Source organism: Castor canadensis, chromosome 3 (genome assembly GCF_047511655.1).
Source record: "Castor canadensis chromosome 3, mCasCan1.hap1v2, whole genome shotgun sequence".
NCBI lineage: Eukaryota > Metazoa > Chordata > Mammalia > Rodentia > Castoridae > Castor > Castor canadensis.
The window spans coordinates 133,486,171-133,511,455 of NC_133388.1; the positions used below are offsets into that span (position 1 = coordinate 133,486,171).

The 25,285-nt window shown below is 39.4% G+C and overlaps 1 pseudogene; it reads right to left on the bottom strand.

Moving 5' to 3' along the window:
* Window positions 1-1,083: 1,083 nt before the first annotated feature.
* The window catches only part of LOC109702820 (solute carrier organic anion transporter family member 5A1-like), a 30,104-nt pseudogene continuing 5,902 nt past the window's right edge, over window positions 1,084-25,285 (bottom strand).

Genomic DNA, 25,285 nt, shown 5'->3' on the forward strand with positions numbered 1-25,285 from the left:
AAGGATTCTTTCCCCCAGACAGTGAAAACGTGGAAAAACGTGCCATGTCAGTAGAGAAAGAACATGGTTAGGTGGTAGATTTTGGTTAATGTTAGTTCAGCCTGAGTGGGGTTGGCAAAAATCATGAATTGGCAGTAAAAGGCGTAATTGTTCAAAACCTTTGGAGGACCCCCAGCTCTCCAATACTGCCAATTTTCTACGTTGGCTTTTTGTTGTTTTTGTTAACTCTTAAGAACGCCAAATTCCTTGTCGATTTCCATCAGCACGTGAGATGGTTTATTTAACATCTTTGATCAGATTTCTCTCAATTATTCAAACTATGTTCAAACTGCTATGTCCACGATCGGGTCTCAGTCCTCAGGGAGCTTAGGCATCACGTAAATTTAAAAATTAAGGCGCTTTAATCAGTCAAATCTGTGTCCTGATGGGCGATGTAGGGAGAGGGGGCTTTTTCCCAGGAGCCATTTAGGTGGAGAAGGTGCTGGGTTCCCAGAGACTAAAGCCCGCCAGAGTGCCATCCAGCCACCGCGCGCTCGTTTCCAGCCATTCTCCAGGCTGCAGGGGCCAGCCAGCGCAACCCCGCAGGGTGCATGGGCGGGACCAGAGGCGAGAGCGTGCCGAAGCACGTCCCCGATTGGCTGGAGCCGCGCCGCCCCATTGGTCGCCGCCCTCAGGGCGGGAGCGGGGGAGCCTCCGCCCTCCAGGAGGAATCTCCGCTCGCCCCGCCCCCTCGCAGCGTCCGCGGTGGCGCCCGAGTGAAGCTCGCGAGGTCGTTTGTAAGTGGCGTTTGACTAACACCTCTGGTGTTTTGTTCCCCGATGTGTGTTTATGCGAGCGTGCTTCCTGTGGTTTAGATGAGGTCCTCATGTGGCCCGTTTCTACTTTTCGTCCCGTGTGCCACTCTCCATCCCTTTGCTTCACCACATTGTCAGGGTCACAGTACCCGAGGTGATTTTTAAGTAAGTCCATGAAGTAAATTCCACGTCGAGCTAACAGGGAAAGAAAGGAGACGCTGATTTCCACGGCACTTCGGCCAGCCGGCATTTTTGTAACTCGGCCAGCCGGCATTTTTGTAACTCGGCTTTACGGTGCAGAGGCGGTCGGAGACCAGGGCCGTGCGAGCCGGGCGGCGTGGCCGCGGACGGCGGGCGTCCTCCGCCGGCCGGAGTCGGCGTGAGCGCCCGACACGCCGGACTTCCAGCAGCCTCTGCCCGCCTCCTTCCACGGTGCACTGCCCAGCGTTCAGTCCCCGGACCTTTGAAAGTACTTCCTGTTTTCAGATGTTAACGGTGCCATTCATTTTCTTACTGAGCCTGCCCTTTCCCCACTGCAAATGATGACGACCGGCTTCTTGTTAGGTTGGACGTTGCTGTTATTTCTCACTGCCTGGAGATTCCTAGACTTCCACAATAGAAGCACTCAGGGGTAAAAGCTTTCTCTACATTCATCTGAGAAAGAATAAGGATAAATGCCAGGATAGTCTCAAGTCCAATTCTTCATCTCAACTCTTAAGTTTTTTGATTGTTCAAAACTTTACAAATTTGAAAACTTGCTCCCAAAAAGAAAGGCAACATTGGTTCATTTACAGGCCCTCCCCCATACTTTTGAAATTTAAACAGGCAGATGAAATAAAGAGAAAGTTCAGAATGCCTCTCCTTCCCTTTCCCCAAAGTACATAATCAACTCACGAATAGCTTTCCAAATGTTCACTAAATTAACAGATTTTGGGGGAGGACAGGGGAGTTGTAGGATTTTGGTAAACTTGCTTCTCTATTTTCTGTGATTTTAGATTTTCTCTTATGAGTCTCCCCTTCCCTCCTTTTGTGGGACAGGGTCCAATAATGTAGCCCAGGCTGGCTTCTAACTACTGGTCTCCTGTAATCCTCCTGTTGCAACCTCCTAAGTGTTGGAAGGAGGGATCCTCCATGCCCAGCACATGAGGCTTCTGTTTATTTCTGTCGGAGCTGTGGGTTGAATTCAGGGCCTTGCACTTGCTGGGAAGGGGACAACTTGAATGCTGTTGTTGGATACCATTTTGTTTTGATAATACCATAGATGTCACACTTAAATAAAAACAGCTACAATTTATTGAGCTGTTACTCTGAGTTTGATATTCTGCTAAGTTCCAGTATTTTCTACCTTATCTTCTTTATTACTCAGACACCGCTGCAAGATAAGTATTATCCCCATCCTAGAAATGAGAATTAAAAAGTTGAAACTCCCAGGAGAACTACTGTATACTTTGTGTCTGTATCTTTGCCTGTTTTCGAAATTTCCTATCAGTGAAATCATACAATATGTGATGTTTTATGACTGGTTTCTTTCACTTAGTACAATGTTGTTTTGGTTTGGTTTGGATCAGGGTTTCACCACGTTGCCAAGCCTAACCCCAGAACTCTTGATTTTCTTGCCTTAGCCATCTGAGTAGCTGATTTCGGCCCATGTTACCACCTCCTGGCTGAGTACAATGTTTAGGATTTTTTTCACACATTTTTTATTTTAATTTGATGGGACAGGGGTTTGAACTCAGGGCTTTATGCTTGCAAAGCAGGCATTCTATTGCTAGAGCCAAACCTGTAGTCCATTTTGCTCTGGTTATGTTGGAGATGGTATCTCAGTGAGCTGTTTGCCTGGGCTGATCCTCCAGATCTCAACTTCCCAGGGCGGTTTGGTTTCATTGTGAAATTTCCATACGTAGTACAGTGTTTTAAAGGCCAGTTGATGATATCCTGTCTCAGCACCTCATTCCTTTTTGTTGCTGAATAACAGTCCAGTCTACTGGATGTGTGTTTGGGCTGTTTCCACCTTTGGCTATATGAATAATGCTAAGAACATTCCTGTACCTGTGTTTGTAAGGACATAAGTTTTCATTTCTGTTGGATGTATACATAAGAGTAGATTTACTAGGTGGTGTGTAACTGTGTGTGTAACCTATTTTTTTGCTTTTAATTTGCTAGGCTGGTGATAGAACCCAGTGCCTTGTGCATGCTAGGCAGGCACTCTACCATTGAGCTACATCCACAGCCCTGTTTAACCTTCCTCTCAAAAATCCATTGTTTCCCAAAGTGACTGCACCATTTTGCATTCCCACCAGCATTGTATGAGGGCTTCAGTTTCACCACATCTTTCTAACACTCCTTATTATCTATCTTTTTGATTATAGCCTTCCCAGTAAGTGTAAAGTAGTATCTCATGGTTTTGATTTGTATTTGCACTTCTCATAAGACTAACAATACTAGGCATTTTCTCATTGTTTCTTGACCATTTGTATATCTTTTTTTGGAGCAATGTCTGTTCAGGTCCTTTGCACCCTTTCTCCCCTTGCCCTTTTTTTTTTTTCTTGGTGAATGCTTGGGATCCAATCCAGGGCCTCATGCATGCAAGGCAAGTGGTCTACCACTGAGTTACTTCCATAGCCTTGCCTATTTTTCGTTGGGTGTCTTTTTCTTATTGAGAGGTAAGTATTCTTTATATTCTTTGGTTTTTTTGCTGGCATCGCAGAGGTCCTTGACCCAAAAGGGCTCAAGAAAGGAATGAACAAGACAGGACATACGAAAGGACGCACTCACTCAGGAAGGGAATGACAAAACACATATCGAGAGGGCCAGCAGGCTGATGACCAACTGGCAAAATTTTATTTTTCTTAGCAAGCTTTATACAAGAGGAAGAGGCTTAAACATCACAACACTCTGACCTAGTTACAACCTTTCTGTTTTTGCCACCCTGCATTCTTACTGCCAGTGTCCTTGACTAAGTATAAGCTTCTTTTCAGTCAAGGGAAACCATTTAGCATTCCTTCCCACCGTGATAGAGACATGGTGCACCTGCAGATTCCAACCTTGTCGGAATGCTGCTAAGCCACAGCGACCTTGTCAGACTGTAGCTTTTGGTTCCCAACATTTTTTTGTTGTTTGTTTGTTTATTTTGGAATCAGAATCTTGATATATAGCTGAGATTAGTTGGAACTCTTTATATAATCCAAGCTAGGACCAAATGTTTGATCCCACTGCCTCCATCTTCAACATAGCTGGGATTATAGGTGTGAACCACCATGCCAAGGTAGTGTTTTCCTTTTTAAAAAATAAATAACATCAAGCCAGGGTGGCACACACTTATAATCCCAGCACTTAGAAGGCTGAAGCAGGAGGATGTTGAGTTCTAGGCTAGCCATGATTGAGACCCTGTCTCAAAAGAAGTCATAATTTTGGAAATCATTTTGTTTTAATAAAACCATAGATGTTACACTTAAATAAAAACAGCTACCATTTATTGAGTTGTTACTTGGAGCCCGGTATTCTGCTAAGTACATTACATAATTTTTAATAAGTACATGTTTTTTTAACCTTGCAATCTCTTAATAAATCCTGTGAAAAAGTATGTAAGTCTACTGATCTTAAGTATATCCACTAAACATGCTGCCATGTGGCTCTTTGAGAATACTGTTAATTGTAGAAATAATTATTTTTGTGTCTGCAATTCTGTCAACTGTCTCTTCTGTGGTAGGGCTTTGTTTCTTTGTTTGTGGTACTGGGAATTAATCCGAGAACCTCATTCTGCTAAGCAAGCACTCTCCCACTTGAGCTACACCCTAAAAACAGCACTTATGTTTTGTATTTTGCTTTTAAGATAGTGGCTGGTGCTACCTTTGTCTGGTCTAGTCTTAAACTCAAAATCCTCCTGCCTCCACCTGTGGAACTGTGATTACAGGTATGTACCCCTACACCTGGCTCCTTTCCTCTATTTTGATACTTCATCTGGGTTATTACACTGGACCATTTCACTTATTCTTCAAGGTCAGTGTATTATGTTCATCTATATATAAGAAGCTGAAGGTTGAAAAGGACAAGGAACATTGCCAAGCTCTTTCAATTAGGAAATGGCAAGAGCATGGATTTGAATGTAGGTCTGTCATATATATAGCCCATATTCTTAACTGTAAGTCCCCTATTGCTCCCTCCTTTTTAGATTTGTTTGAGGAGAGGGATGATTGCATACTAGTCTTACATCTACTGGGCACTCAGTGCAAGTTTGAATACTATATTTTATAAAAGCACTGATTTCTGTTAAACAGATAGGAGTACCAACAATGTAACAAAGTTGTGTGATAGCTGTAGTTTAGCTTTCAGCCAGTACTGCTAACTAAATATGACTTTAAAAGTTAGAGTCAAGAAATCCAAGATGGCAACAGAGACAGAGCCACAGACCTCGTGAGCTCCTGACCCGGAGACCCTGCCAAAAAGCTGGAGACATGCCTGACTGAGGTAAAGCTCCAAGGAGAGCCAAAAACATGGTACACTAAACAGTTAGATCATGGAAGGCTTCTCCACACCACTATCTAATAAAAGAACAGCTGGCCTGCCAAATCCCTGCCCCGTAGGTCTGCAGTGCTACTGTTCCTTTCTGCCAGGCTCTCCGACCCTCAGGCTGTTCCAGGCCACAGCCCTGCGTCAGACCCACACACGGCGGGATACCCACCCCTCAGCTGTGCTGGCCTCCAGCCTCTAGACCCACACCACGCTGGAATACCTGCCTCTCAGCTGCGCCACCGGATCCACAACCATCGGGATCCCCACCACCAGTCCACGCCGGACCCCAGCCCTGAGCCTCTCCCACAGCTCGTGGGGATAACAGCTCCCTCCCCTGAGCCCACTGCCTTGTAGACCCTGCTGAGCCCCAGGTAAGCGTGGGATGACTGGACCTGTCCCCTTGGACTCCCCCTGCCCATCAGGCCCTGCAGGGCTCCAGCTCCATGTGGAACAACTGGAGCCCTGCCCTGCTGGGACAGGCACCAGCCTGGAGTGAGACAGCCGCATCCACCAGCCTGCCAGGAACCCCGGCCCTTGGGCAGAGCCAGCCTCAGCTCTACAGGCTTCCCAGATAACCGCTATACCAGGCTCCCAGTTGGGCTGCCACTGGAGGGCTCCAAGCATGCCTAAGAGACACACACAGACTGGACTGGACACTAAAGAAGTAAAAACAACTAAGCCTGCAATCCTACTGTTCCAGAACTGGTAATTTTTTTTTTCCTCCCTTCTTTAAGGATTTGGCAGCCTGGTTTGCTGTTTGATCACCCACCAGCTCTCCCATTTTTTTTTCTTTCTTTCTTTTTTTCCCCTCTCTTCTCTCTTCCTTTTATCTTTCCTTCTCTTTCTCTTTTTTTATCCTTCTCTTACGATTTTGTTAGTATTAATATTGTAACCCAGCTAATAACAAATTACACATAGTCCAGGGACAGAAATGGCACCTAGTGGAAATATGGGAAGAAGAAAAAGGGATGTAAATCATTCTCCCCCCAAAAATAAAGTAGTACAAGATTTAGAGCAAAATGAAGAAAATGGATACCCAGACCCAGACTCCAACAAAACAAAGATAAGCTATACCAAGCAACCCAACAAAGACCACAAGAAAATCCTGAAAGAAGAAATTCTACAAGTAATTAATGAGAATTTCACTGAGATGCTACTAGACATGGTCAACCAAAATGTACAGGAGGCACTCAAAAAATTTTCAACAAAACTCAAGAATATCAGAAAATACAGAAACAAATAAGTGAAATCATAGGAGTCCCAAACAAACACCAAACTGAAACAAAGATCACCATATGCAGAGAGATAAATGAATTAACGGCAAAAATTCACAATATTAAAGAAGAAGTAACCCATGATATGGAAAACCTCAGAAAAAAGAATAAAACAAATACAAAACAAAATGGAAGGCCATTCCAGCAGAATAGAACAAACAGAAGACAGAGTCTCAGAACTTGAAGATGAAATGGAATTAAAGGAAAAACTGAAGAACTATTATTTAACAACTCAAGTCCTGTGAAAAGAAAATGCAAGAAGTCACTGACTCCATCAAAAGACCAAACCTGAGACTCATGGGCATTGAAGAAGAGGTGCAAGCAAAAGGAATGCATAATATATTCAACTAAATAATAGCAGAAAATTTCCCAAATCTAGAGAATTTCATCAGAGTTTTCTAGAGAAAACTCTGCCTATTCAGGTACAGGAAGCTTCCAGAACACCGAACAGACCTGACCAAAATAGAACTACCCCATGACATGTCATCATTAATACAACAAGTACAGAGACTCGAGAAAAATATTGAAGGCTGTAAGAGAGAAAAAACAAATAACATACAAAGGTAAACCCATCAAAATCACAGCGGACTTCTCAACAGAAACATTAAAAGCAAGAAGAGCATGGGGTGAGATCTTCCAAGCACTGAATGAAAGTAACTTCAATCCTAGGATACTTTACCCAGCAAAGGAGTAAATAGATGGAACAATAAAAGTCTTCCATGATAAGCAGAAATTAAAACAATATATGACCACCAAGACACCACAGATTTATAGAAACTTAACAACCACCCAAAACTGAACCAAGAAGATATTAATCACCTGAATAGATCTATAACACAAAAAGAAATTGAAGCAGCAATCAAGAGTCTCCCAAAAAAGAAAAGTCCAGGACCCAGTGGATTCACTGCTGAATTCTATCAGACGTTTATTTTTTTTTTTTTTGTCTTTTCTTTTTTGGTGCTGGGATCGAACCTAGGGCCTCATGCATGCTAGGCAAGCGCTGTACCACCGAGCTACATCCCAGCCCTATCAGACGTTTAAAGAAGAACTAATACCAACTCTCCTTAAAATGTTCCAAAAAATAAAAAGGGAAGGAACACTGCCTAACTCATTCTATGAAGCCAATATAACTCTCATCCCAAAACCAGACAAAGACACCTCCAAAAAGGGGAATTATAGGCCAATTTCCTTAATAAACATCAATGCAAAAATCTTCAATAAAATAATGGCAAACCGAATCCAACAACATATCAGAAAAATCATTCACCACGACAAAGTTGGCTTCATCCCAGGGATGCAGGGGTGGTTCAACATACACAAATCTATTCATGTAGTACAGCACATTAGCTGAAGCAAAGACAAAAACCACTTGATCATCTCAATAGATGCAGAAAAAGCCTTCAATAAGATCCAACACCACTTCAAGATAAAAGCTCTAAGAAAACTAGGAATAGAAGGAATGTACCTCAACATTGTAAAGACTATATATGACAAACCTATAGCCAACACCATACCTAATGAAGAAAAACAGAAACCATGTCCCTTAAAATCAGGAACAAGACAAGGGTACCCACTCTCCCCACTCCTATTCAACATAGTCCTGGAATTCCTAGCCAGAGCAATTTGGCAAGAAGAAGAAATAAAAGGAATACAAATAGGTAAAGAAACTGTCAAAATATCCCTATTTGCAGATGACATGATCCTATATCTTAAAGACACAAAAAACTCTACCCAAAAACTCCTAGACAGCATAAACAGCTACAACAAAGTTGCAGGATACAAAATCAACTTAGAAAAATCATTAGCTTTTCTATACACCAACAATGAACAAATTAAGAAAGAATATATGGAAACAATTCCATTCACAATAGCCTCAAAAAAATCAAATACCTAGGAGTAAATTTAACAAAAGATGTGAATGAACTCTACAAGGAGAATTTCAAACTCCTGAAGAAAGAAATCGAAGAAGACTACAGAAGATGGAAAGATCTCCCATGCTCATGGATCAGTAGAATCAATATAGTAAAAATGGCTATACTACCAAAAGCAATCTACATGTTTAATGCAATTCCCATCAAAATCCCAATGACTTACATCACAGAAATTGAAAAATCTAAAGTTCATTTGGAAACACAAGAGACTGTGAATAGCCAAAGCAATACTCAGCCAAAAAAGGAATGCTGGATGTATCGCAATACCTGACTTCAAATATATTACAAAGCAATAGCAATAAAAACAGCATAGTACTGGCACAAAAACAGACATGAAGACCAGTGGAACAGAATAGAAGATCCAGATATGAATGCACATAACTATACCCACCTCATTTTTGACAAAGGTGCCAAAAACATATGATGGAGAAAAGACAGCCTCTTCAACAAATGTTGCTAGGAAAAGTAGTTATCCATCTGCAAGAAACTGAAACTGAAACTAGATCCATGTCTATCACCCTGTACTAGTATCAACTCAAAATGGATCAAGGACCTAAATATCAAACCTGAAACTCTGAAGTTACTACATGAAGGAGCAGAAAATACTCTGGAACTAATAGGTATAGGCAAGGACTTCCACAGTACAACCCTAGCAGCCCAGCAACTAAGAGAAAGGATGGACAAATGGGACTTCATAAAATTAAAAAGCTTCTGCACCACAAAAGAAATGGTCTCTAAACTGAAGAGACCACCCACAGAGTGGGAGAAAATATTTGCCAGCTATGTATCAGACAAGGGACTGATAACCAGAATATACAGGGAACTTAAGAAACTGAACTCTCCTAAAATCAATTAACCAATTTTAAAAAATGGGCAACTGAATTTAATGGAACTCTCTCAAAAGAAGACATTCAAATGGCAAAAAAGCACATGAAAAAATGCTCACCATCTCTAGCCATAAAGGAAATGCAAATCAAAACCACACTAAGATTCCACCTCACCCCTGTTAGAATAGCCATCATCAAAAACACCACCACGAACATGTGTTGGTGAGGATGTGGGGAAAAGGAACCCTAATCCACCGCTGGTGGGAATGCAAGCTGGTACAACCACTCTGGAAAAAAATTTGAAGACTTCTTAAAAATCCAAACATAGACCTGCCATATGATCCAGCAATCCTACTCCTGGGGATATACCCAAAGGAATGCAACACAGATAACTCCAGAGGCACCTGCACACCCATGTTTATTGCAGTGCTATTCACAATAGTCAAGTTATGGAAACAACCAAGATGCCCCACTATTGATGAATGGATCAAGAAAATGTGGTACTTGTACACGATAGAATTTTACTCAGCCATGAAGAAGTATGAAGTCTTATCATTTGCAGGCAAATGAATAGAACTAGAGAACATCATTCTGAGTGAGGTCAGCCAAGCTCAGAAGACCAAATATTGTATGTTCTCCCTCATATGCAGACTTTAGATCTAGGGCAAATGCAGCAATGTAGTTGGACTGGGACCACATGACATGGGGAGAACACATTTGGGTGATATAGAAAAAGGTAGAAAACCCAAAACATGACAGCATTTGATGTCCCCACTCCAGAGGAGCTAATACAGAAACCTTAAACTAACAGAGGTTATCATGAGAAGGGGATCAGTAACCAGGGTAAAGATTAGTTAGAGATGAATCAACATGGGTCATAACACGTGTACATGAAATCAATGCTAGGAATACTTCTGTATAGCTATCCTCAACTCAACTAGCAAAAACACTTTGTCTTCCTTATTAGGCTTGTATCTTTTCTTCAATAAAACTAGTGATAAAGGCAGAACAGGACCTGCCTGGAACTGAGGAGAGAAAGGGGGAAAGATTGGGGGAGGGAGTAGGGGGGAGAAATGACCCAAACAATGTATGCACATGTGAATAAAAGAATAAAAATAATAATAAAAATAATTTTTAAAAAGTTAGAGTCGAGTCTTTCTTTTGCTTGCATCATTATCCATAGCAGAAGCTGCACTCTAATGGACTTGACATTTGGAGGTAGGTGATTGGGAAGGGACAGAATGCAGACTCTTGCTTTGCATTGCTATTTACCTGAGTTCATAGAGCAGAACTGCCCCTGGTGGACTAATCAGTTGCTTAGGGACCAGGACACTGCAGTTGTTTTTTTGTCTTGTGGTACTGAGGATTGAACACTGGGCCTTGCTGGGCAGGTATTCCACAACATAGAGTCTTATCCCTAACCACTATACTTGCTGTTGTACTACCCACTGGTATGACCTTGAGCAAGCCAGTTTCCATTTCTTGGTTTAAGTTTGTATAACTGAGAGTTTACTATAGATGCTCAAAGATTTCTGTTTGCTTTTAAAATTCCCTGGGGCTGTGTGTTGCTCACTTTTACAGGACTAGCTTAGCTTAGCCTGTGTGAAGTACTGGGTTTAATGCACAAAACCAAAGCAAAACTAAAGTCAGAGGTGTTTCTGTCTTTCTCACCGCTGTATCCTTAGCACAGAACATAGCTTAGTACATAGAATTAAGAGTATTTGTCAAGCCACTGACTCATGCCTATAATACTAGCTACTTAGGAGGCAGAGATCAGGAGGATAGCAGTTTTAAGTCAGCCCTGGGCAAACAGTTCATGAGACCCTTCTCAAAAGAACCCATCATAAAAAAAGGACTGACAGAGTGCTCACCTGGTAAGAGTGCCTGCCTAGCAAGTGTGCAACTCTGAGTTCAAACCCCAGTGCCACCAAAAACAAAAAGTATTTGGCAAGAGGCAATAGAGTGTAATTTGACAGATATGTGATAAATCCTACCATTTCTACTTAGTAATCACATGACCCTTTGAAGTTTCCTAACATATCTTGGCTTTGATGTCCTCATTTCTAAAATGGAAATACTACATTACCATGTGTGTTTATTATGAAGGTGGAATGAGACAATATGTAAAGTGTTTAACGCATTATCAATCACACAGTAACTACAAAGACAGGTTGTCACTGAATTCATATATAATCATCTTCCTTTTGCTAGTTTCACTCATTCAGATCATCATAGCTTATTTCTATTTTTTTTTTTTTTTGGTGGTCCTAGGCTTTGAATTCAGGGCCTTGAACTTTCTAGGCAGGCACTCTACCACTTGAGCCACACTCGCAGCCCATAGTTTATTTCTTAAAGAACCTTGAGTGAAATACTTAACTTAATTGGTTAGAGCAGGAGTGAGTTTGGAGAATGGTAATAGTCAGTAGCTTTATGAGTATTATTTAGCTTTTTTTTCTTGCCATGGCCTGTATCTCTAAATCCAGTTTCTCCAAAGAGGTCTGAGTAGAAAGGAATATAAGGAAATCAATGTGAATCTATTGCCTCTACTGGGAAACCAACTTAAACCATATGTCATATTGCTGATGTGTCAGAAGAGCCAATATTATATGTGCCAGATGGTGTTGTGTAAGCTTTAGGAGAGTCCCTGCTTTATAAAGGAACACCTATAAGTGTGATTCTTTTTCTTTATAATTGATCTTTGATCAGAAATAGATCTGAAAGTCCATAGTAGGAGAAAAATGCCCATAGTAGGTAGAGGATATTGTTCTACAATCTTGATCAAAACCTTTGCAGTCTGATATATTTAGGAACTCCAAATTTCTCAGGTTTTATCAAGATAATATAGTAAGCATTATACATTGTGTAATACACAAGTGGGATCTGGGCTATTCCTAGTAATCAAAATTAATATATCTTTTCTTTTTTCATGGTGTGTAGTCATTTTAAAAATTATTTTCAGACATTCCAAGATGGCGACTAGAGGGAGGAAGCAGAAAGCATTCTTCCTAAAGTAAAATCTTGGAGAGATGCTGTAGATACACCTTACAGGAAAAACCACCGAGAAGAGGCAAAACCCCGACTCCTCCACACCCCCAGCCCATGCATAGCATCCCCACTCCACAGTAAATGGAGAAACTAGGAGGGCTCCCACGCTGCCAGACACCAACTTCTACCAGCTCGAGAGAAGCAGACCACCAGGTGAGCTAAGCGGCACGCAGTACTCCCACAAACAACCCTGGACAGACTGACTCCCACCTAGGGAAAAAGAAAAAAAACTGAATAATAAACAACAACAACAAAAATAGACACGTAGTAAAGAGGGCAGGGTGCCCTGCACGTGGAGGGGGGAAGGGGCAATCCCTCACGGAGCTGTAAATAAACAAGTCGGCCAGAGAAGGCAGGAGTGGTGGCACACACCCAGCAACCTTGGAGCGGGAAAGCCTGTAAAAGTGGTGGTGTGAGGAAAACTCCACTGGAGAGGGGCGAAGGGACACTTCCCACGTGAGCTCGAAATAAACACGCTGGCTGGAGAAGGCGGGTGTAGCACCATCTCTCCCAGTGTGCTTGGAAAGGGGAAAGCTTGTAACAGTGGTGGTCATGCCCAGAAGAATGCTAAATAAACAAAGCCTGGGGGACTAGGTGAGTGTTAAGCTCACTCCTGAGATCTGTAATCATTAAGCCTCCAGCAACAGCTGGCTGACAGTAGCAGGCAGGTGAGCCGCAGCCTCAGATAGACATTCACTATTTCCAGAACTTTTTTTTCTTTTTTCTTTTTCTCTTCCTTTGATGTGACAAAGACTGAACTACAACTGCATGCTGAAAGAATTACTGAAACTTTATTGCTTTTCAACTTGGGATATCTTGTTGTGTTGTTGTTTTTTCTGTGTGTTTTGTATTCTTCTGGTTTTTTCCCTTTGATGAGACAACGACAGAACTACTTCTGAGACACCATCTGCAGGATTGAAGGCTGAGCGACTAACACCAAAATTATTAAGACTGAAACTTTATTGCATTTGAACTTGGGGATTTTTTTTTAGCCTCTCTCTGTCTCTCTAATTCCTGTTTAGCTTACTTTTGATTAGTTCACTATCTCTCCCTGTTTATTTCTTTGACACTGGTTTTTTGTTGTTTGGGGTTTTTTTACTTGTTTGTTTGTTTTTCCCTTTTTCTTTACCTTCTTTGCTTTCCCACTCCTCTCACCCTTCCATTCTAGTTATCACCACTGTTATTATTACAAGCTAGAAAATACTTAATTGCACACAGTACAGGAACAGCAACAATAGCAAGGGCAATGATGGGAAGATGGAAAAAAGAGGGAAGCCAGTTTCCCCCCAGTAATAAATTAGTACAGGAACCAGAGAGAAATGAAGAAAACAGATACTCAGATCCAGACTCCAACAAAATGAAGATAAACTATGCCAATGAACCCAATGAAGCCCACAAGAACAACCTGAAAGACAAATCCTGCCAGTAATCAATGAGAATTTTATAGAGACGATACTGGATATGGTCAAACAAAATGCACAGGAGACACTCAAGAAATTACAAGACAACAAAAATAGAGAATTTGAGAAATGGTAATTAAAAGAAAAACAAAAGAACTATTACTTAAACAACTCAAGACCTCTGAAAAGAAAATGCAAGAACTCACTGAATCCATCAAAAGGCCAAACCTGAGACTCATGGGCATTGAAGAAGGAGAAGAGGTGCAAGCAAAGGGTAATATATCAACAAAATAATTACAGAAAATTTCACAAATCTAGAGAAATCTATGCCCATATAGGTGCATGAGGCCTCCAGAACACCAAACAGACCTGACCAAAATAGAACTACCCCATGGCATATGATCATTAAAACAACAAGTACACAGACTCTAGAAAGAATATTAAAGGCAGTAAGAGAGAAAAAACAAAAAACATACAAAGGTAAAACCATCAAAATCACAGCAGACTTCTCAACAGAAACATTAAAAGCAACAAGAGCTTGGGGAGAGATCTTCAGGGCACTGAATAAAAATAATTTCAACCCCAGGATACTCTACCCAGCAAAATTATCATTCAAAATAGATGGAGCAATAAAAGTCTTCCATGATAAGCAGAAACTAAAACAATATGTGACCACAAAGCCACCACTACAAAAGATTCTTCAAGGGATTCTGCACACAGAAAGTGAAACCCAACATAACCATGAAAGGGCAGGTGGTACCAATCTACAGGAAAGAAAAAGCAAGGAAGTAGAGAGTAACATCAATTTAGCTACTCACAATCAAACCCTCAAACAACTAAGACAACTAAATGACAGGAATCACCACATACCTGTCAATACTAACACTTAATGTTAAGGGACTTAATTCCCCAATCAAAAGGCACTTTTGACAAACTGGATTAAAAAGGAAGATCCAACAATTTGTTGCTTACAGGAGACCAATCTCACCAACAGAAATAAGCCTAGGATTAGGATGAAAAGCTGGAAGAAGATTTACCAAGTCAATGGTCCCTGAAAACAGGCAAGAGTAGCAATACTTATCTCTGACAAAGTAGACTTCAAACCTACATTTATCAAACGAGATAAAGAAGGACATTCCATACAAATAAAAGGGGAAATAGACCAAAAGGAAATAACAGTTATCAACATATATGCACCCAATGTCAACGCACCCAATTTTATCAAACATACCCTGAAGGAACTAAAAGCATATAATAACCCCAACACAGTGGTCATAGGAGACTTTAATACCCCATTATCATCAATACATAGGTCATCCAAACAAAAAATAAAGAAATACTAGATCTAAATATACCATAGATCAAATGGACCTAGTCGATGTCTACAGAACATTTCATCCAACTTCTACACAATACACATTCTTCTCAGTAGCCCATGGAACTTCTCCAAACTAGATCATATCCTAGGGCACAAAGCAAGCCTCAGCAAATACAAGAATATAGAAATTATACCATGCATTCCATCTGATCACAATGCATTAAAACTAGAACTCAACAGCAAAAATAAAGACAAAAACATGCAAACAGCTGGAAAATGAACAACTCATTACTTAATGAGCAATGGGTCATTGGTGAAATAAAAGAGGAAATTAAAAAGTTCCTGGAGGTCAATGAAAATGAAAACACAACCTACCGGAACGTTTGTGACACAGCAAAGGCAGTCCTGAGAGGAAAGTTTATAGCCATGAGTACATATATTAAAAAGACTGAAAGATCTCAAATCAATGACCTAATGATACATCTCAAACTCCTAGAAAACAAGAACAAGCAAATCACAAAACAAATAGAAGGAGAGAGAGAATAAAAATAAGAGCTGAAATCAATGAAATAGAAACCAAAAAGCCATACAAAGAATTAATGAAACAAAAAGCTGGTTCTTTGAAAAAATAAACAAGATCAACAGACCGCTGGCAAACCTGACTAAAATGAGAAGAGAAAAAAACCCAAATTAGTGAAATCAGGAATGCAAAAGGGGAGATAATAACAAACACCATGGAAGTGCAGGAAATCATCAGAGACTACTTTGAGAACCTATATTCAAATAAATTCGAAAATCTTAAAGAAATGGACAGATTTCTAGATACATATGATCATCCAAAACTGAACCAAGAGGACATTAATCACCTAAATAGATCTATAACACAAAATGAAATTGAAGCAGCAATCGAGTCTCCCCAAAAAGAAGAGTCCAGGACCTGATGGATTCTCTGCTGAATTCTATCAGACCTTTAAAGAAGAACTGATACCAACCCTCCTTAAACTGTTCCACGAAATAGAAAGGGAAGGAAAACTGACTAACACATTTTATGAAGTCAGTATTACACTTATTCCAAAACCAGGCAAAGACACCTCCCAAAAGGAGAACTATAGGCCAATCTCCTTAATGAACATTGATGCAAAAATCCTCAACAAAATAATGGCAAACCGAATTCAACAACACATCAAAAAGATCATTCACCATGACCAAGTAGGCTTTATCCCAGGAATGCAGGAGTGGTTCAACATATGAAAATCAATAAATGTAATTAACCACATTAACAGAAGCAAAGACAAAAACCACTTGATCATCTCAATAGATGCAGAAAAAGCCTTTGATAAGATCCAACACCATTTTATGATAAAAACTCTAAGAAAACTAGGAATAGAAGGAAAGTACCTCAACATTATAAAAGCTATATTTGACAAACCTACAGCCAGCATTATACTTAATGGAGAAAAACTGAAACCATTCCCTCTAAAATCAGGAACCAGACAAGGATGCCCACTATCTCCACTCCTATTCAACATAGCACTGGAATTCCTAGGCAGAGCAATTAGGCAAGAAGAAGGAATAAAAGGAATACAAATAGGTAAAGAAACTGTCAAAATATCCCTATTTGCAGATGACATGATCCTATACCTTAAAGACCCAAAAAACTCTATTCAAAAGCTCCTAGACACCATCAATAGCTATAGCAAGGTAGCAGGATATAAAATCAACATAGAAAAATCATTAGCATTTCTATACACTAATAGTGAACAAACTGAGAATATATAAAAACAATTCCATTTACAATAGCCTCAAAAAATAAAATACCTAGGTGTAAGCCTAACAAAGGATGTGAATGACCTCTATAAGGAAAACCATAAACTGCTGAAGAAAAAGATTGAGGAAGACTATAGAAAGTGGAGAGAGCTCCCATGCTCGTGGATTGGTAGGATCAACATAGTAAAGATGTCTATACTCCCAAAAGTAATCTACATGTTTAATGAAATTGCCATCAAAATCCCAATGACATTCATTAAAGAGATTGAAAAATCTACCATTAAATTGATATGGAAACACAAGAGGCCACGAATAGCCAAGGCAATACTCAGTCAAAAGAACAATGCTGGAGGTATCACGATACCCAACTTCAAACTATATTACAAAACAATAACAATAAAAACAGCATGATACTGGCACAAAAACAGACATGAAGACCAGTGGAACAGAATAGAGGACCCAGATATGAAACCACACAACTATAACCAACTTGTCTTTGACAAAGGCACTAAAAATATACAATGGAGAAAAGACAGCCTCTTCAACTAAAACTGCTGGGAAAACTGGTTAGCAGTCTGCAAAAAACAAACTAGATCCATGTTTATCACCCTATAGCAATATTAACTCAAAATGGATCAAGGAACTCAAATCAGACCCCAAACTCTAAAGTTGGTACAGGAAAGAGTAGGAAATACTTTGGAATTAATAGGTATAGGCAAGGACTTTCTCAATGGAACCCCAGCAGCTCAGCAACTAAGAGATAGCATAGATAAATGGGACCTCATAAAACTAAAAGGCTTCTGCTAAACAAAAGAAATGGTCTCTATACTGAAGAAAACACCCACAGAGTTGGAGAAAATATTTGCCAGTTACACATCAGACAAAGGACTGATAACCAGAATATACAGGGAACTTAAAAAACTAAATTCTCCGAAAATTAATGAACCAATAAAGAAATGGGCAAGTGAACTAAACAGAACTTTCTCAAAAGAAGAAATTCAAATGGCCAAAAACACATGAAAAAATGCTCACCATCTCTAGCAATAAAGGAAATGCAAATTAAAACCACACTAAGATTCCACCTCACCCCTGTTAGAATAGCCATCATTAGCAACACCACTAACTACAGGTGTTGGCAAGGATGCGGGGAAAAAGGAACCCTCTTACACTGCTGGTGTGAATGTAAACTAGTAAAACCACTCTGGAAAAACATTTGGAGGCTTCTTAAAAATCTAAACATTGATCTACCATATCAGCAATACCTCTCTTGGGGATATGCCCAAAAGAATGTGACACAGGTTAGTCCAGAGGCACCTGCACACCCATGTTTATTGCAGCACTATTCACAATAGCTAAGTTATGGAAACAGCCAAGATGCCTCACTACTGATGACTGGATCAAGAAAATGTGGTATCTATACACAATGGAATTTTATGCAGCCATGAAGAAGAACGAAATGTTATCATTCGCTGGTAAATGGATGGAATTGGAGAACATCATCTGAGTGAAGTTAGCCTGGCCCAAAAGACCAAAAATCGTGTGTTCTCCCTCATATGCAGACATTAGATCAAGTGCAAACACAACAAGGGGATTGGACTTTGATCACATGATAAAAGCAAGAGCACACAAGGGAGATATGAGGATAGGTAAGACACCTAAAAAATTAGTTAGCATTTGTTGCCCTCAACGCAGAGAAACTAAAGCAGATACCTTAAAAGCAACTGAGGCCAATAGGAGAAGGAGACCAGGAACTAGAGAAAAGGTTAGATCAAGAAGAATTAGCCTTTGTGTCTTTACCAAGTATTAGCTAACCATCTATGTGTTGTTCTCCTTCTGACTGTCTATTTGGGTCATTGATCCCATTGTCTATTTTGGCCATTGATTCCATTGTCTATTTTGACACCAATATTGCCTTGTCTTAAATACTATATCTTTATAGTGCTTCTTCAAATCAAGAAGAGGGGTACTGCCTCTCACAGGGGAAGAGAATCAAAGGATTGAGCAGATATTTGAAACTTGTGCAGAGACCCATTTTCCTAATATAAGCATTTTAAAGTGTAAATTTTCTCTAATCACTGCTCTAGCATCACAAAAATTGATGTTTTCTTTACATTTCCATTCAGCTCAAAATAATTTCTTATTTCCTGAGTCTTCGTCTTTGTCCCATGAATTTTCTAGACATATGATGCTTTCTGCCAAATATTGGGATTTTCCATTCATTTTTCGATTGTTAATTTTTGTTTCTTTTGTTTGTTCTGGGGGCTTTGAACTCAGAGCTTCACAGTTACAAAGTGGGCACTCTACTACTGTTTAGTTCTCCTATGGTCAAAACATATCATTTGTATGACTTTAAGTGTATAGAGTTTTATTTTATGTCTAAGAATATGTCTATATTTATTAATGTTCCATATGTACTTGAAGAGCATGTGTATTCTGTTTGTTGTTGGGCAGAATGTTCTATAACTATCAGTTGGCTCAAGTTGGTTAATAGGACTTTTAGTATCTTTGCTTTTTTCTCATCTGTCATATCACTGATTTTAAGAGGAATATTGAAGTCTTTTGGGCATATGTTTCTATTTTTCTTCTCAGTTCTTTTGTGTTTGTACTTCATGAATTCTGAGCTCTGCTGCTAATTGCACATATGATTAGGATTTCTATTTCTTCTTAATGAATTTACCCTTAACAATAAATAATTTAATAACCATTTTTATCACAGTAATTTCCTTTCTTTTGTGATCCACTTCTTTCTCAATGTCAGTTTGGTATTCTAGCTTTCTTTAAATTTTTGTTTGTTTACTGGGGTATCTGAGATACTTTGAAACTAAAGATTCACAGCTGCTCATGCCTCTTTTCAATGTTATTGCTTCTATTATTTTTTAAATATTTACATATATAATTCTTTAAACAGAAAAAATTTCTTGACAGTCCTAGAGTTTGAACTCAGGGCCTCACACTTGCTAGGCCACTCTGCCAACCTCCATTCAGAAGATTTTAAATAAATACTTCTAACTAGGCAGGTGTGTTTTATGTTACTACTTTTTTTGGTGACTAAGGATGGAAGATAGAATATTTTTCTGAGGGTTCCTATTTGATGAGTATTGAGGGGATGAATAGTTTGTAACTCTGAACTGCTGTTCTAATTTTAGGTTCTAGAGTACTTACTCTTTGCACTTATTATTTGTAGGTATCACTATAATATAGCTGAATGTTTGCATACTCTCTAAAATTCATGGTAAAACTTAATCCTCAATGAATTATGAAGTGGAGGTTTTGGGATGTGATTAGGTCATAAGGGTCTGCCTTCACTGGTTGGATAAGTTGTTATAAAAGGGCCAGAGGGAACTAACTTGGTCCCTCGTGCTCTTCTGCCTTCTGTCATGTGAAGCCACAGCAACAAAACACCATCTTGGCAGCAGAAAACAGACCTCACCAAACATCAGAACTGCCAGTGCCTTGACACTGGACTTTCTAGATTCCAAAATTGTAAGAAATCAATTTCTATTCTTTATAAATTATCTAATTAGAGATATTTTGTTAAAACAGTATGATTGGACTAAGAAATTATAATTAGTATTCCTTTTAAATTAATGCAGTTTTATTATTTGCATAATCAATTCTTAAATTTTTCATGTTTCATATACTTTTAGCTCTATCTCTAAAAATGTTTAGTCTGTTTCATGGGAAACAGACTCCCTTATTATTTTTTGGCAGATGGCCAGGTGAAAAAAATCATGATCACATGCTGTCCCACTATTGAACAAGTTTGTGTTTTACTTCTTCATATCTTGTTAGGGCCTAATCAGATGTTTGTAATAGAATGGGATAAAGTATTTAGCACAATGTACAGCATATTTTATTTTATTTATTTATTTTTTTATTATTCATATGTGCATACAAGGCTTGGGTCATTTCTCCCCCCTGCCCCCACCCCCTCCCTTACCACTCACTCCGCCCCCCTCCTTCTCCCCCCTACCCCCTCAATACCCAGCAGAAACTATTTTGCCCTTATTTCTAATTTTGTTGTAGAGAGAGTATAAGCCATAATAGGAAGGAACAAGGGTTTTTGCTGGTTGAGATAAGGATAGCTATTAATTTCCTGTGCGTGTGTGTTATGTACAGCATATTTTAAACACTAAAAAGCATTTGGTGAAACACAGTCCTTATTAGATTCCCCATTTGAAGATTCTAAGAGTTGATTATATGAATATTGATTAATGGATCCATAGTTGTCCAGAATTTCTTGCTTCAGTGTTTTCTTTTACTGAAGTCACCATCACCAAAGACATTGGAGTTGGTGTGGCACTTTCCTATGCTCTTTCCAAGAGCATAGTCCAGTAGATCTCCATGCTTAAACATTTTTTTTAAGCTGATGGGAATGGAAGTTATCATATAAACCATAAAAACCTCAATATATTTGCACCCACTAAAAATAATTCACTATAACACTAACTCCTATAATCTGCTAACAGCACAGTAGAGTATAGACATTATATTATCTACTGAGGAAAGATGTACCCAAAGGTGATGAACACATAATTTCTATTTTCTCTCTCTTGCTTATTATGAGAACTTCCTATTTATAAAGAATTTTTTTTGCCCTGGTTTTCCTCCATCACATGTTAAATATTTTTCTGATACTATAGACCTGGAGATGTTTATGATTCTGACCTGCAGTTTCAAGGAACTCAAGAAGTAGAATAACTTGAAAAGGTGAAAAAAGTTTAGCGCATTACTACTGTCAGTCCTGTAGTGTGTTGGGGGTGGGGGTTCTCCTGGGCACTGTAGGATATTTAGCAGCACTCCCAGACTCTAAACAGCACTAAATGCTGGGTGGTCCCTCCAAATTGTGACAATCAACACTGCTAATTTTCCCCAGGAAAGAGGTAAAATCATCCCTGATTGAGAACCATTGTTTTAGAATGACCTGAAACCTATACACTTCTTTATGGGAACCAAGGTTCAAATCCTACAAAATTGCCAATGGTTTTCAAGAAGGACCAGGCAGCTGTGGAATCTCTATCCCTTTTTTTCTAGCAAAGGGAAACAAAAAGCACAGGTACTAGTAGGAGCAGGCAACACAGCAGAACAAAGACATAAACCCAGTCTCTGCTTCCAAATATTCCAATCCCTTTCTCCCAAAGGACTCAGTAGAAAAATCCAAAACCTGACATATGTTTCTTCACCCTCAGTACTCTCCCTCAAGGTTCTAAAAAATCTCCTCTAGAACCCACTTTGCCTCCCCCTTCATCCAAACCCTTATTCCTTCTTTTAAATATTATACCAAAAAGGATGAATATTTCCCACACACCTGAAAAAATAATCCTGGTTGCTGAAGTACTTAGTTGACTCTAGCATAGTCAATATGTGCTAGAATTGTGTAGAATATCATGTGACTCTCTGAGAACTTGGACTTTTCAGAATTTCCTTCTATATAAAATGACTTTTTAAAACATACGTGGGTTTACAGACTATACATTAGTTCCACTGTGGGAACTGTATGATTTGAACAAATCTTTTAGTTTTTTAACCATCTTAGACATTATTAAGCATACAGTTCAGTAGTGCTAAGTATATTTACATCATTATCTAATAGCTCTTTAGAAATTTTGCATCTTGCAAAACTGATCTCTATACCTACTAAACAACTCCTCATTTGCCTCCCCTTGCCCCAGCAACCACCATTCTACTTTCTGTTTCTCTGCATTTGATACTTTAGGTAGTTTATGAGTAGAACCCACATTATTTGTATGGCTGAGAGTATGGCTCAGGTGATAGAGCACCTGCCTAGCAAAAAGGAGGCCCTGTGTTCAAACCCTCATACCACCCCCACCCCAAAAAAGTGGACCTTGGATCACCAGCTTCAATGGCCTCACCTAGGAGAATATTATAAATGGGGAATCTGAGGCCCAAGTCAGACTTACAGAAACAGAATCTGCATTTTGACAAGAGCCCCTCGTGGTTCACCCCACATTGGGGTTTCAGAAGAACTATTTTAAACAACAGAGATAACAGAATCCATAGCAAAGGGAGGGGAGATCAATAAAATCAAGCTTAGCTGGAGACATGCCTCAAGTGGTAGAGCACTTACCTAGCATGCACTAGTACTGCAAAAATAAACAAACAAACAAACTATGCTCAAAAACTGTACCACTGTGCCACTAGAAAGACTGTTCTCTGTATTTGCAGGTGGGCTAAATAAATCACTGTTACCCAATCGATTTTCCCACAGACATCAGGAAAACCCAATGCTGCTCAGTTAGACCCAGAAGTCAATTATTTCTCTTCACCCTAAACTAATTAATTTGTCTTAGAGGTGAAAATTGACCATCACTGTTGATATAAAGTCAGTCACTATTAAGCATAGAGAAGATCCACTTGTGACACAGATTAACTGTCCCAGGTATGTGGGATACTCAGGCCATGTGGTCAGCCACTGGCTGACAACATCATTTCAGGGGATTCTCTGTGTGTCCTGGAATCACCTGTTCAAATCCTTCATCACCATTCTCCTTCATGTTAGTTTTCAGTGGAGATTATTTGTCTTCTTTATTCATGATTTGGACAGAGCCTACTTCCATAAAGGATTTTATGTGGCTAAAAAGATAAACACACTATAAATAGGACAAGCAAAATTAAAGCAGAATTTAAAAACTGGTTAAAATTCTTAGGGGGATAATGTATATTCCCACTCTCAGTGTTTTCCTTTCTTGCCTCCTCCATGCTCCCTCTGCCCCTCCTCAGACAGGAGAAGGGAATTAATGTACCCAGCATTGCCTGTGTCTGGACAGGAAAATCCATTTAATTCTGACTAGTAGGAAGTCCACTTAGTTAAAGACATGACCTATAGTCTTCAACTTCACTGCCGTTGCTTTGAAAAAGTGGTATTTTGGCCTTCATTTATTTAGCCTTTTGTCATATTTCTCAATTAATTCTCAACCCAAGTTGGGGAAAGAGATGCTATTTATTGGGCCCTTCAAAATTCCAACAAAAAGATAAGGAAAACTAATGCTTGATGGTGCCTGGTAACACTTAAGAGAGGTTATTAATACTGGCCAGAAAAAAGGTCCTGAATCTTCTAGCAAAAGGGAAAATAGGACCAGTCTAGCAAATACGACAAGGGGCCATTCTCTACTCTACCCACATTTCTCCTGCCTTCCTCTACTTTAAAGATGGGAAAAATCTACAGCCTAAGTCCCCAAAATCATGTCAGCTAGAGTAGGCAAGGAACTTTTTATGACAAACAGGACAACCTTGAGAGTAAGCAAACACTGCTTCCTCTGCTCTTTCCTTCTGTAGAGGACAGAGATGTGACACCTGAGGTTTAGTAGTCATTCCTGAGGATAGCCCAGCAAGAAGGGAGAAGGACCTTAACATCACTGAAAGCTAGACCAGCCTGGACTACTCAGAAGGCTCATGACTCCAGACAAAGCAGCTACCGGTAAACTTGGTTTACCTGTCTAGCAGGTAACCATAAATTCAAAGATCCATATATGTATCTTTCATTGCTTATATTACTACTATACGACCTTTCTTTCTAACTATAAAAAAGAGAGGATAGAAGTAGAGCATGGTGGTGCATACCTGTAATCCCAGGTACCTGGGAAGCAGAGGCAGGAAGATCATAAGTTTGGGCCAGCATGGGCAAAGTTAACAAGACCTTGTCTCAAAAACAAAATATGAGCAAAAGGTGTGGAGGCATGGCTAAAGTGGTAGAGTGCTTATGTTGCATGTGCAAGGTCTTGGGTTCAATCTCCAGAACGAAAAAAACAAAAAAATATTTAAGGGTGTCTATATGTAGAAAGAGAAAAACCTTCCCCCAAATCAAATATATATGCAATATATAATAAATGTGTGTGGATATATATGCATACAGATATATTTAATGTTCATATTTCTTAGGTATTCTGTTTACAAAACCTCAATAAACTAGAACAAGTAATTTCAGTTTCCTCTACTTTAAAAGGCTAAGAAAATGTTAAAAAGAAGTGGTCAAATGGGATTCATTTAAGATACAATAATCCACTCAACTCTCTGGATGCACATATTCCACATCTGCAGATAAATGTATTTATAATTTTAATATACACAGTTGGTCCTCTGCATCTGCAGATTCCATATCCATGGATTCAGTCAATTACTGATTAAAATGTTCAGAAAAAACTTGTGCTTATACTGAACATCTGCAGACTTTTTGTCATTATTCCCTAAACAATGCAGTATAACAGCAATTACATAGCACTTACATTGCTGTTAGATGATATAAGTAATTTAGAAGTGATTTAAATTATATGAGAGGATTGCATAGGTATGCAAACACTATGCCATTCTACATAAGGGACATGAGAATGTGACGATATTGGTGTCCATTGGGTCATGTAATCAATCTCCCCTGATACCAAGGGATGACCACAGTTACT